The sequence below is a fragment of the Anser brachyrhynchus genome (assembly GCF_964034855.1).
Source record: "Anser brachyrhynchus genome assembly, contig: SCAFFOLD_48, whole genome shotgun sequence".
NCBI classification, from domain to species: Eukaryota; Metazoa; Chordata; class Aves; order Anseriformes; family Anatidae; genus Anser; species Anser brachyrhynchus.
This window is the reverse complement of record NW_027664095.1, coordinates 546,863-559,030: the sequence shown is the minus strand read 5'-3', so window position 1 is coordinate 559,030 and position 12,168 is coordinate 546,863. Positions and strand designations below refer to the sequence as shown.

Below are 12,168 nucleotides of genomic sequence, written 5' to 3'. Positions count from 1 at the left end.
CAGCTGGGTGCGGCAATCCGCCACCTCCCCACCCTGCAGCTGCACGAGATCAATGTGACCACGCGCAGCGAGCCAGTCCTCAACAATTCCCCCGTTTTTATTTTGTGCTAGAAAAACCTTATTAGTTAGTTGCTCGAGCCTTTTTGTTAGACAACTAAATATTACTCGCGCCGCTACTATGATTAGTGCGATTATTAGCAGTAAGCGTAGCCCTTCTTTTATGAGACCCAATATCCAGCCTCCCATGTTCCCAAACCAACTCGCAAATAGTTCATCAAGCCAATTATTCTGGACCACTATCTTCTTGGTGTGGTCTCTCAGCCATTTCAGCTGCTCGTGGATTGACTCGCCATGGTCCGAGAGATTAAAACAGCACATTCCTTCGAGCTCTTCACACCCGTGGCCCTGTGCCAGCAGTAGAAAATCAATCGCCGCTCTGTTCTGTAATACAGCGTGTCGCAGGCTATCCAGGTCCTGGGCCATTTCTGTGAGTATCTGCGTAGTCACATTTGCTTGTTTTACAGTCCAACAAGCTAGTTTCCCAAGGCTAGCCATAGCATGGGCTACCGCCACTCCAGGCAAAAGTGCCGCCGAAAAGAATCTTTCGGCAGGACCCCAGAGTTCGACCTGGTCATCACAGTCACTCCCCAAAGTTTTTAGACTGCGTCTCGTCCGGCGTCTCCATTGTTGAGTAATGTTTCACAACTCTTGAAACCCCGGTAACTCTTTATAACAATCTATATCTGGTGTCTTACGCTTTTCTAAAAAGCACTTAAGTAAATCAACTGCCGCTTGTTTCTCCATTCTTACTTACGGTGCCGTTGCCCCCGTGTAAAGCTTCTGTTCGCGGCGTTCCGGCGGGACCCACTATGGGTTCGTCCCGGGCGCTCTTCCCGAGTCGCCTTCTGCTCGCCCCAATCTTGTGTTCCGCGGAATCCGGGTTACGTAGTCAGAACCGGCTTTCCCTTTTTCTCCGTCACCTAAGACCGGCTTACTCGTTTCGGGTCCTCGTCCAGCAAGGGTCCCTGTTCGGGCGCCATTTGTTGTCGACGGAGGGAAGACACAAACGCTCAATATGAGTGTTAAGTATGCTTCAGCTTTAATGGATAGCTCAATTTTCTTTTATCGTGTACAGGATAATTAGCTCATACATATTGCAAAAGCCAAGCTCCTTATTGGTTAGCGTAATCTCCTGCCCTACCGGTTAGTTCCGCATTCTTTTAGCCGCTAGTTCCCTTTTCTAGTCTAACTATAACTCCAAGGGCAGTATGCCCTCTACTGTCATTGGTTCTAACTGCCTGGGATTTCTCGCAAGAGTTCCCGGACAAGCCTTGCGTACGTGCCTTTGCTCTTGCTCCTCTAGACCAGCTGGGTGCGGCAATCCGCCACCTCCCCACCCTGCAGCTGCACGAGATCAATGTGACCACGCGCAGCGAGCCAGTCCTCAACACACTGGCACCAAGGGGATGCACTGCAGTGAGTCCAGAGAGTGCACTGGCACCACTGGGGATGCGGTACCGGGAGTCCAGAGAGTGCACTGGCACCACTGGGGATGCACTGCAGTGAGTCCAGAGAGTGCAGTGGCACCACTGGGGATGCACTGCAGTGAGTCCAGAGAGTGCACTGGCACCACTGGGGATGCACTGCAGTGAGTCCAGAGAGTGCACTGTCACCACTGGGGATGCAGTGCAGTGAGTCCAGAGAGTGCACTGGCACCACTGGGGATGCACTGCAGTGAGTCCAGAGAGTGCTCTGGCACCACTGGGGATGCAGTGCAGTGAGTCCAGAGAGTGCACTGGCACCACTGGGGATGCAGTGCAGTGAGTCCAGAGAGTGCACTGGCACCACTGGGGATGCAGTGCAGTGAGTCCAGAGAGTGTACTGGCACCATTGGGGATGCACTGCAGTGAGTCCAGAGAGTGCACTGCCACCACTGAGGATGCCCTTCAGTGAGTCCAGAGAGTGCACTGGCACCACTGGGGATGCACTGCAGTGAGTCCACAGAGTGCACTAGCACCACTGGGGATGCAGTGCAGTGAGTCCAGAGAGTGCACTGGCACCACTGGGGATGCACTTCAGTGAGTCCAGAGAGTGCACGCGCTCCACTGGGGATGCAGTACAGTGAGTCCAGAGAGTGCATTGGCACCACTGGGGATGCAGTGCAGTGAGTCCAGAGAGTGCACTGGCAGCACAGAGGATGCAGTGCAGTGAGTCCAGAGAGTGCTCTGGCACCACTGGGGATGCAGTGCAGTGAGTCCAGAGAGTGCACTGGCACCACTGGGGATGCAGTGCAGTGAGTCCAGAGAGTGCACTGGCACCACTGGGGATGCACTGCAGTGAGTCCAGAGAGTGCACTGGCACCACTGGTGATGCACTGCAGTGAGTCCAGAGAGTGCACTGGCACCACTGGGGATGCACTGCAGTGAGTCCAGAGAGTGCACTGGCACCACTGGGGATGCAGTGCAGTGAGTCCAGAGAGTGCACTGGCACCAGAGGGAATGCACTGCAGTGAGTCCAGTGAGTGCATTGGCACCACTGGGGATGCAGTGCAGTGAGTCCAGAGAGTGCACTGGCAGCACTGGACATGCAGTTCAGTGAGTCCAGAGAGTGCAGTGGCACCACTGGGGATGCAGTGCAGTGAGTCCAGAGAGTGCACTGGCAGCACTGGGGATGCAGTGCAGTGAGTCCAGAGAGTGCACTGGCAATACTGGGGATGCAGTGCAGTGAGTCCAGAGAGTGCACTGGCACCACTGGGGCTGCAGTGCAGTGAGTCCAGAGAGTGCACTGGCACCACTGGGGATGCAGTGCAGTGAGTCCAGAGAGTGCTCTGGCACCACTGGGGATGCACTGAAGTGAGTCCAGAGAGTGCACTGGCACCACTGGGGATGCAGTGCAGTGAGTCCAGAGAGTGCACTGGCAATACTGGGGATGCAGTGCAGTGAGTCCAGAGAGTGCACTGGCAACACTGGGGTTGCAGTGCAGTGAGTCCAGAGAGTGAACTGGCACCACTGGGGATGCAGTGCAGTGAGTCCAGAGTGTGCACTGGCACCACTGGGGATGCAGTGCAGTGAGTCCAGAGATTGCACTGGCACCACTGGGGATGCAGTGCAGTGAGTCCAGAGATTGCACTGGCACCACTGGGGATGCACTGCAGTGAGTCCAGAGAGTGCACTGGCACCACTGGGGATGCAGTGCAGTGAGTCCAGAGAGTGCACTGGCACCACTGGGGATGCAGTGCAGTGAGTCCAGTGAGTGTACTGGCACCACTGGGGATGCAGTGCAGTGAGTCCAGAGAGTGCACTGGCACCACTGAGAATGCACTTCAGTGAGTCCAGAGAGTGCACTGCCACCACTGGGGATGCAGTGCAGTGAGTCCAGAGAGTGCACTGGCACCACTGAGAATGCACTTCAGTGAGTCCAAAGAGTGCACTGGCACCACTGGGGATGCACTGCTGTGAGTCCAGAGAGTGCACTAGCACCACTGGGAATGCAGTACAGTGAGTCCAGAGAGTGCACTGGCACCACTGGGGATGCACTGCAGTCACTCCAGAGAGTGCACTGGCACCACTGATGATGCAGTACAGTGAGTCCAGTGAGCGCACTGGCACCACTGGGGATGTAGTGCAGTGATTCGAGAGAGTGCACTGGCACCACTGGGGATGCACTGCAGTGAGTCCAGAGAGTGCACTGGCACCACTTGGGATGCAGTGCAGTGAGTCCAGAGAGTGCACTGGCACCACTGGGGATGCAGTGCAGTGAGTCCAGAGAGTGCATTGGCACCACTGGGGATGCAGTGCAGTGAGTCCAGAGAGTGCACTGGCACCACTGGGGATGCACTGCTGTGAGTCCAGAGAGTGCACTGGCAGCAGTGGAGATGCACTGCAGTGAGTCCAGAGAGTGCACTGGCACCACTGGGGATGCACTGCAGTGAGTCCAGAGAGTGCAGTGGCACCACTGGGGATGCAGTGCAGTGAGTCCAGAGAGTGCACTGGCACCACTGGGGATGCACTGCTGTGAGTCCAGAGAGTGCACTGGCACCACTGGGGATGCAGTGCAGTGAGTCCAGAGAGTGCACTGGCAGCACTGGGGATGCAGTGCAGTTACTCGAGAGAGTGCACTGGCACCACTGGGGATGCAGTGCAGTGAGTCAAGAGAGCGCACTGGCACCACTGGGGATGCACTGCAGTGAGTCCACAGAGTGCACTGGAACCACTGAGAATGCACTTCAGTGAGTCCAGAGAGTGCACTGGCACCACTGGGGATGCACTGCAGTGAGTCCATGTTGAGGACTGGCTCGCTGCGCGTAATCACATTGATATCATGCAGCTGCAAGATAAGGAAATGGCGGATTACCGCACCCAGCTGGTCTAGAAAAACAAGAGCAAAGGCACGTACGCAAGGCTTGTCTGGGAACTCTTGTGAGAAATCCCAGGCAGCTTGTCTGGGAACTCTTGTGAGAAATCCCAGGCAATTAGAAACAATGATAGTAGAGGGCATACTGCCCTGGGAGTTATAGTTAGATTAGAAAGGGGAACTAGCGGATAGAAGAATGCGGAACTAACAGATAGGGCAGTAGATGACGCTTACCAATAAGGAGCTTGGCTTTTGCAATATGTATGAGCTAATTATCCTGTACACGATAAAAGACAATTGAGCTATCCATTAAAGCTGAAGCATACTTAACACTCATATTGAGCGTTTGTGTCTTCCCTCCGTCGACAACAAATGGCGCCCGAACAGGGACCCTTGCTGGACGAGGACCCGAAACGAGTAAGCCGGTATTAGGCGACGGAGTACAAGGGGAAAGCCGGTTCTGACTACGTAACCCGGAATCCGCGGAACATAAGATTGGGGCGAGCAGAAGACGACTCGGGAAGAGCGCCCGGGACGAACCCATAGCGGGTCCCGCCGGAACGCCGCGAACGGAAGCTTTGTACGGGGGCAACGGCACCGTGAGTAAGCATGGAGAAACAAGCGGCAATAGATTTACTTAAGTGCTTTTTAGAAAAGCGTAAGACACGCTTTGCACGGGGGCAACGGCACCGTGAGTAAGCATGGAGAAACAAGCGGCAATTAATTTACTTAAGTGCTTTTTAGAAAAGCGTAAGACGCCAGATATAGATTGTCATAAAGAATTACAGGGGTTAGTGGCCTATGGGGTGGCGAAGGGCTGCTTTATTAACCCTGACACATTGTTTGAGGAGGATGAGTGGCGTAAGTTTGGTGATATATTGTTTGAGGAAATGATTAGTGAGAATAAGACGGCTAAGAAGCTGGCAAAACCGTGGCGGGCTGTTACGAATGCTTTAACAATACATCGGGTAGAACAGAAAGTAGCAGCCGCTGCAACAGAGCGGCTGGGCAAAACGTTGAGGGCGGATGAAGAGGCCAATCCGTACCCCCTCCCTCCGTCGGTCCAACAATTCACCATGAAGGCACCCGGGGGATGGGGAGAGGGGGCACGACCCAGTGCACCTCCTCTACCCCTGGAAACTCCCGAGGGAGAGGCGGCAGGCGAGGGGAGAAATAAGAATCCATTTTTGAAAGATATGCGACTCGAATCAGGGGGGTCGGAGAGAGCAGGACTCTGGGCGAAAATAGCAGGGGAGGCGTTACGTGAAGGTGATGTGGGGGCAGCGACAGAGCTTGTAGGCGCCTTCCCCGTGGTGTACTCTCCACCAGACGCCCAGGGCCAGATAACTGTTACTATGACAAATCTGGACTGGAAAATACTGACCCAATTGCGTGCCACGGTAAATGAGTCAGGAATACGTGGGGAGCCAACGAAACAGATGTTAGACTATCTGTGGTCCACTAACGTGTTGCTCCCCGGCGATATTCGTAATATCATGAAACTAATACTGACGCAGCATCAGATCCTGCTGTTTAATGCCCATTGGCATTCAGCTTGTCAGGAGGCAGTCGCGGTGCAGCGTCAGCCCGGAGATCCATTATACGGGGTCACGCTGGAGGAGCTTTTGGGGGTCGGTGCATACAATCGCTTGGAGGCCCAGGCCCTAATGGGGCCGGATAAGGCAAAAGCGACCATGACGCTAGCTAGGAGAGCACTGGACCAAATTAGGGAGCCTGGAGGAATGCCCTCCTATATGTCCATCAAGCAAGGGCGAGACGAAGCGTTTGGAACATTTATTGATAGGGTTGCCGCAGCTATACAGGTAGCTGGGTTACCCGAATATCTCAAAGGCCCTATTCTTAAACAATGCGCCCTTCAAAATTGTAATCAAACCTCTCGAAATGTTCTAAATACGCTGCCCAGTACCTGGACTATAGAAGAGGCTCTTGATCGATTGTCGCGGATACCGATAGGCTCGCAAGCGCTATTGGTTGACGCTATTCGAAAGGTAGGGGAAAGTATTACTCAGGGACTGCAGGCTAGTCAGTCGCAGGTATTCGCCGCCCTTGCCCCCCTGCAAAGTGGAAAAGGACCTCACTCGTCGAGAAGACCTGCACTACGCTGCTATCGGTGTGGCATCGCGGGTCATATAAAGAGGCAATGTGGGACGGCTAATGTGTGGTGTCCCTCTTGCCGATCTGATACGCATAATGAAACCGCTTGCCGGCGGAAGACCCAGGGAAACGGGAAGACCAGCGGGAACCGCCGCCCCGCGATGACACAAAAAGCGGCTTTCCCCTCAACAGCGGCGGCAGCTGCGGAGACTCCAACCGAGACGAATCCTTTCACCTCCAACCAGCCACCAGAGGGAGCCTGGGGATTGGACTTGGCAACCGCAGTAAATGTGACTTTGATGGACAATAAGCCTGTTGGGGTGAAAACAGGCGTTATGGGACCTGTAAAAATTAATAATGAGCCTGTTGGAGCACTTCTGATTGGAAGGTCATCGGCGACATTAAATGGGGCTTTAGTGTTAACAGGACTTATTGATAAGGACTTTACTGGGGAGATACAAATTATGGTATCAGCCATGTTCCCTCCGCTACATATACCGAAGGGAACTCGATTGGCTCAATTCTGCCTGTCTCTTGCCAAAGCGACTGATCCCTTCCGCACCTGTTTGTTCGGGGTCCCAATAGGGAACAAGGAGGAGCTGAAACAACTGTTAGCACCATATTCCGCAAGTACTGATTTGTTCGATCTTTCGTCCAACCTCTCCGACGCCGTTGTGGCGGCGCTAGTGGCTCTGAACACGAGCTTGCCATGGGATCCCCAGGAACTGGATTTGTTGGGATCAGTGGCGGTAGGGAACACCAGTAATAACTGGACACAGACGTGCTTTATGTGGAATAAAGGAAAACAAAATATGACTCAATGGACTAATGTGACCTCTCACACAAGGGGGTTCGAAGCTAATAGCAGCTATTGCGGGTACAACGACACCACCAACACCACCATGGGGGCATACGGGAACAAGTCAAGCACATGGCCAAGGCAAACTGCTAAGGCCTTACCACCTGGTATATTCCTGATCTGTGGAGATCGAGCCTGGCAGGGAATCCCAGCAAATGCGCACGGGGGGCCATGCTATTTGGGACGCTTGACTTTGTTTGCCCCTGACCTACACAGTCAAGAATTGCGAAACATTACTCAACAATGGAAACGACGGACGAGACGCAGTCTCAAAAACTTTGGGGAGTGACTGCGATGACCAGGTCGAACTCTGGGGTCCTGCTGAAAGGTTCTTTTCAGCGGCACTTGTGCCTGGAGTGGCTGTGGCTCATGCTATGGCTAGTCTAGGGAAACTAGCTTGTTGGGCTGTAAAACAAGCAAATGTGACATTTGAAAAAAAAAAAAAAAAAAAAAAAAAAAAAAAAAAAAAAAAGGGAGAGAGAGAAACTAGCTTGCACATTTTAGGTCTGTGAAATTTTGTGAGAATTTTTTCCTGCACTGGACAGTTGAGAGAAAAAAAAAAAAAAGGAAAGAAAAAAAAAAAAAAAAAAAAAAAAAAAAAAAAGCACATAGGGAATTATGTTAATTGTGTTTGTGTCTTTAGGCAAAGCTGTGGAAGTCTTGAAATGTCACAGTAGTAAATAACTTTTATTACTTTTTGGCTAATTCTTTTTCTGTTGGAACACTGAATTCTGTGCATATGTATATATGAACACAAATTGAAGGCCTCTACCTCCTGGAGTATACAACTTGGTTTGTTTACCTCCACATGATTTTTTTTTTTTTTTAAGTTCAGTGTGGAGACTTGAAACTTGAATGTCCCTTCCAACTTTTATATTTAAAACAAGACTAGAAAATTGAAGACTGTTTTTCACCTGTACATAGAAATATTAAAGGGTGGTCTTAAAATTTGAACATTGGTCTGGAGAAAAACCATGGTGTTTGTTATGGACAATTAACTGTTAAAGTTATTGTAAGTTATCTGTATTTAGCAGAGTATTTTCAACGAGTGATCTGAGCTGAAATTGGAGACTATTAGTAAGTTATGTTTGGAAGTTTTAACTTCAATGAAGTAATTATTTGCTGTGAAAGAGACGAACATTGAATGACTGAACAAAGAGGGTGCAATATCTTTGTTTTTTATGAGGCTCCTGAGAATAAAACCAACTGAAGCATTTCAATTCACTTGAATGAGAAACGTGTTTAATTAAAAGAGCCCAAGAAGACACTGGTATGAAAGGTAAAATCTCAGAGGTTGGTCAGTTAATGTGGCACACTTGCTGGTCACTTTGTAAAATGTAGATTTGAAGTACAGTGGTGAAAACATTAAATGTGACTACGCAGATGCTCACAGAAATGGCCCAGGACCTGGACAGCTTGCGACACGCTGTGTTACAGAACAGAGCGGCGATTGATTTTCTACTGCTGGCACAGGGCCACGGGTGTGAAGAGCTCGAAGGAATGTGCTGTTTTAATCTCTCGGACCATGGCGAGTCAATCCACGAGCAACTGAAATGGCTGAGAGACCACACCAAGAAGATAGTGGTCCAAGATAATTGGCTTGATAGACTGTTTGCAAATTGGTTTGGGAACATGGGGGGTTGGATATTGGGTCTGATAAAAGAAGGGCTACGCTTACTGCTAATAATTGTCCTAATTATAGTAGCGGCGCGAGTAGTATTTAGTTGCCTAATAAAAAGGCTCGAGCAGTTAACTAGTAGGGTTTTTCTAGCAACAGTAATAGCATGTGTAAGGTGTAATTGCTCGAAAAAGAAAAAAAAAAAAAAAAAAAAAAAAAAAAAAAAAAAAAAAAAAGGGGTCAATGCCACACGTGCTCCTTATTGCAATGCATCTCTTTGCTGTCATTATACAAACTATAATAGCATCCTTCCTTGCGCCAGGAGCCGCTCTGCTCGGCTGTGGGATCGACTGTGGAACGGACGCCCCTAGGTGCACCCCGAGCATTTTTTCCTCGGAGGGGTCTCCACTCTCAGCCGCTCACCACGGGAGCAGACAAGGACCTCCTGAAGCTGCACACAAATTATTTTCAGTGATATTGTCTTGTGGTATGAATGAGAAGTGCAAGAGGCCTCTCTGCGTGATTGTGTGATTGTGTGATTGTGCTGTGCGAGTAAGAAGCAGTATCGCTGCGAAGCAACATTCCTAGCGCTTAGTGGCTTGTTGACTGATGTAGATTCTAGTAGGCACACTACTTTACAATCGTAGTTCTGCATGAGATTTTTGACCCTGTTGCTTATTGTACCTTGCTTATTGCAGTGTGTGCGGTGATTGATAGAAAAATCTATAGAAAGCTTTTGGTTCAAAATAAAAACGGGGGAATTGTTGAGGACTGGCTCGCTGCGCGTAATCACATTGATATCATGCAGCTGCAAGATAAGGAAATGGCGGATTACCGCACCCAGCTGGTCTAGAAAAACAAGAGCAAAGGCACGTACGCAAGGCTTGTCTGGGAACTCTTGTGAGAAATCCCAGGCAGCTTGTCTGGGAACTCTTGTGAGAAATCCCAGGCAATTAGAAACAATGATAGTAGAGGGCATACTGCCCTGGGAGTTATAGTTAGATTAGAAAGGGGAACTAGCGGATAGAAGAATGCGGAACTAACAGATAGGGCAGTAGATGACGCTTACCAATAAGGAGCTTGGCTTTTGCAATATGTATGAGCTAATTATCCTGTACACGATAAAAGACAATTGAGCTATCCATTAAAGCTGAAGCATACTTAACACTCATATTGAGCGTTTGTGTCTTCCCTCCGTCGACAACAAGTCCAGAGAGTGCACTAGCACCACTGGGGAATGCAGTGCAGTGAGTCCAGTGAGTACACTGGCACCAATGGGGATGCAGTGCAGTGAGTCAAGAGAGTGCACTGGCACCACTGGGGATGCACTGCAGTGAGCCCAGAGAGTGCACTGGCACCACTGGGGATGCGGTGCCGGGAGTCCAGAGAGTGCACTGGCACCACTGGGGATGCAGTGCAGTGAGTCCAGAGAGTGCACTGGCACCACTGGGGATGCAGTGCAGTGAGTCCAGAGAGTGCACTAGCACCACTGGGGATGCACTGCAGTGAGTCCAGAGAGTGCTCTGGCACCACTGGGGATGCAGTGCAGTGAGTCCAGAGAGTGCACTGGCACCACCGGGGATGTGTTGCCGGGAGTCCAGAGAGTGCACTGGCACCACTGGGGATGCAGTGCAGTGAGTCCACAGACTGCACTGGAACCACTGAGAATGCACTTCAGTGAGTCCAGAGAGTGCACTGGCACCACTGGGGATGCACTGCAGTGAGTCCACAGAGTGCACTAGCACCACTGGGGAATGCAGTGCAGTGAGTCCAGTGAGTACACTGGCACCAATGGGGATGCAGTGCAGTGAGTCAAGAGAGTGCACTGGCACCACTGGGGATGCACTGCAGTGAGCCCAGAGAGTGCACTGGCACCACTGGGGATGCGGTGCCGGGAGTCCAGAGAGTGCACTGGCACCACTGGGGATGCAGTGCAGTGAGTCCAGAGAGTGCACTGGCACCACTGGGGATGCAGTGCAGTGAGTCCAGAGAGTGCACTAGCACCACTGGGGATGCACTGCAGTGAGTCCAGAGAGTGCTCTGGCACCACTGGGGATGCAGTGCAGTGAGTCCAGAGAGTGCACTGGCACCACCGGGGATGTGTTGCCAGGAGTCCAGAGAGTGCACTGGCACCACTGGGGATGCAGTGCAGTGAGTCCAGAGAGTGCACTGGCACCACTGGGGATGCAGTGCAGTGAGTCAAGAGAGTGCACTGGCACCACTGGGGATGCACAGCAGTGAGCCCAGAGAGTGCACTGGCACCACTGGGGATGCGGTGCCGGGAGTCCAGAGAGTGCACTGGCACCACTGGGGATGCGGTGCAGTGAGTCCAGAGAGTGCACTGGCACCACTGAGAATGCACTTCAGTGAGTCCAGAGAGTGCACTGGTACCACTGGGGATGCAGTGCAGTGAGTCCAGAGAGTGCACTAGCACCACTGGGGATGCAGTGCAGTGAATCCAGTGAGTGCACTGGCACCACTGGGGATGCAGTGCAGTGAGTCAAGAGAGTGCACTGGCACCACTGGGGATGCACAGCAGTGAGCCCAGAGAGTGCACTGGCACCACTGGGGATGCGGTGCCGGGAGTCCAGAGAGTGCACTGGCACCACTGGGGATGCAGTGCAGTGAGTCCAGAGAGTGCACTGGCACCACTGGGGATGCACTGCAGTGAGTCCAGAGAGTGCACTGGCACCACTGGGGATGCACTGCAGTGAGTCCAGAGAGTGCTCTGGCACCACTGGGGATGCAGTGCAGTGAGTCAAGAGAGTGCACTGGCACCACTGGGGATGCAGTGCAGTGAGTCCAGAGAGTGCACTGGCACCACTGGTGATGCACTGCAGTTACTCCAGAGAGTGCACTGGCACCACTGGGGATGCGGTGCGGTGAGACCAGAGAGTGCACTGGCACCACTGGGGATGCAGTGCAGTCAGTCCAGTGAGTGTACTGGCACCACTGGGGATGCACTGCAGTGAGTCCAGAGAGTGCACTGGCACCACTGGGGATGCAGTGCAGTGAGTCCAGAGAGTGCACTGGCACCACTGGGGATGCACTGCAGTGAGTCCAGAGAGTGCACTAGCACCACTGGGGATGCACTGCAGTGAGTCCACAGAGTGCACTAGCACCACTGGGGATGCAGTGCAGTGAGTCCAGAGAGTGCACTGGCACCACTGGGGATGCACTTCAGTGAGTCCAGAGAGTGCACTGGCACCACTGGGGATGCAGT

At 52.0% G+C, this 12,168-nt stretch overlaps 1 long non-coding RNA gene across 1 annotated transcript; it reads left to right on the top strand.

Annotated features, from left to right (window-relative positions):
* The first annotated feature begins 7,065 nt into the window (after positions 1-7,065).
* On the top strand, positions 7,066-10,116 carry LOC308186331. Its single transcript, XR_013944017.1, has 2 exons — positions 7,066-9,859; positions 9,895-10,116. It is a non-coding gene; the product is annotated as an uncharacterized lncRNA (long non-coding RNA).
* Positions 10,117-12,168: the final 2,052 nt, after the last annotated feature.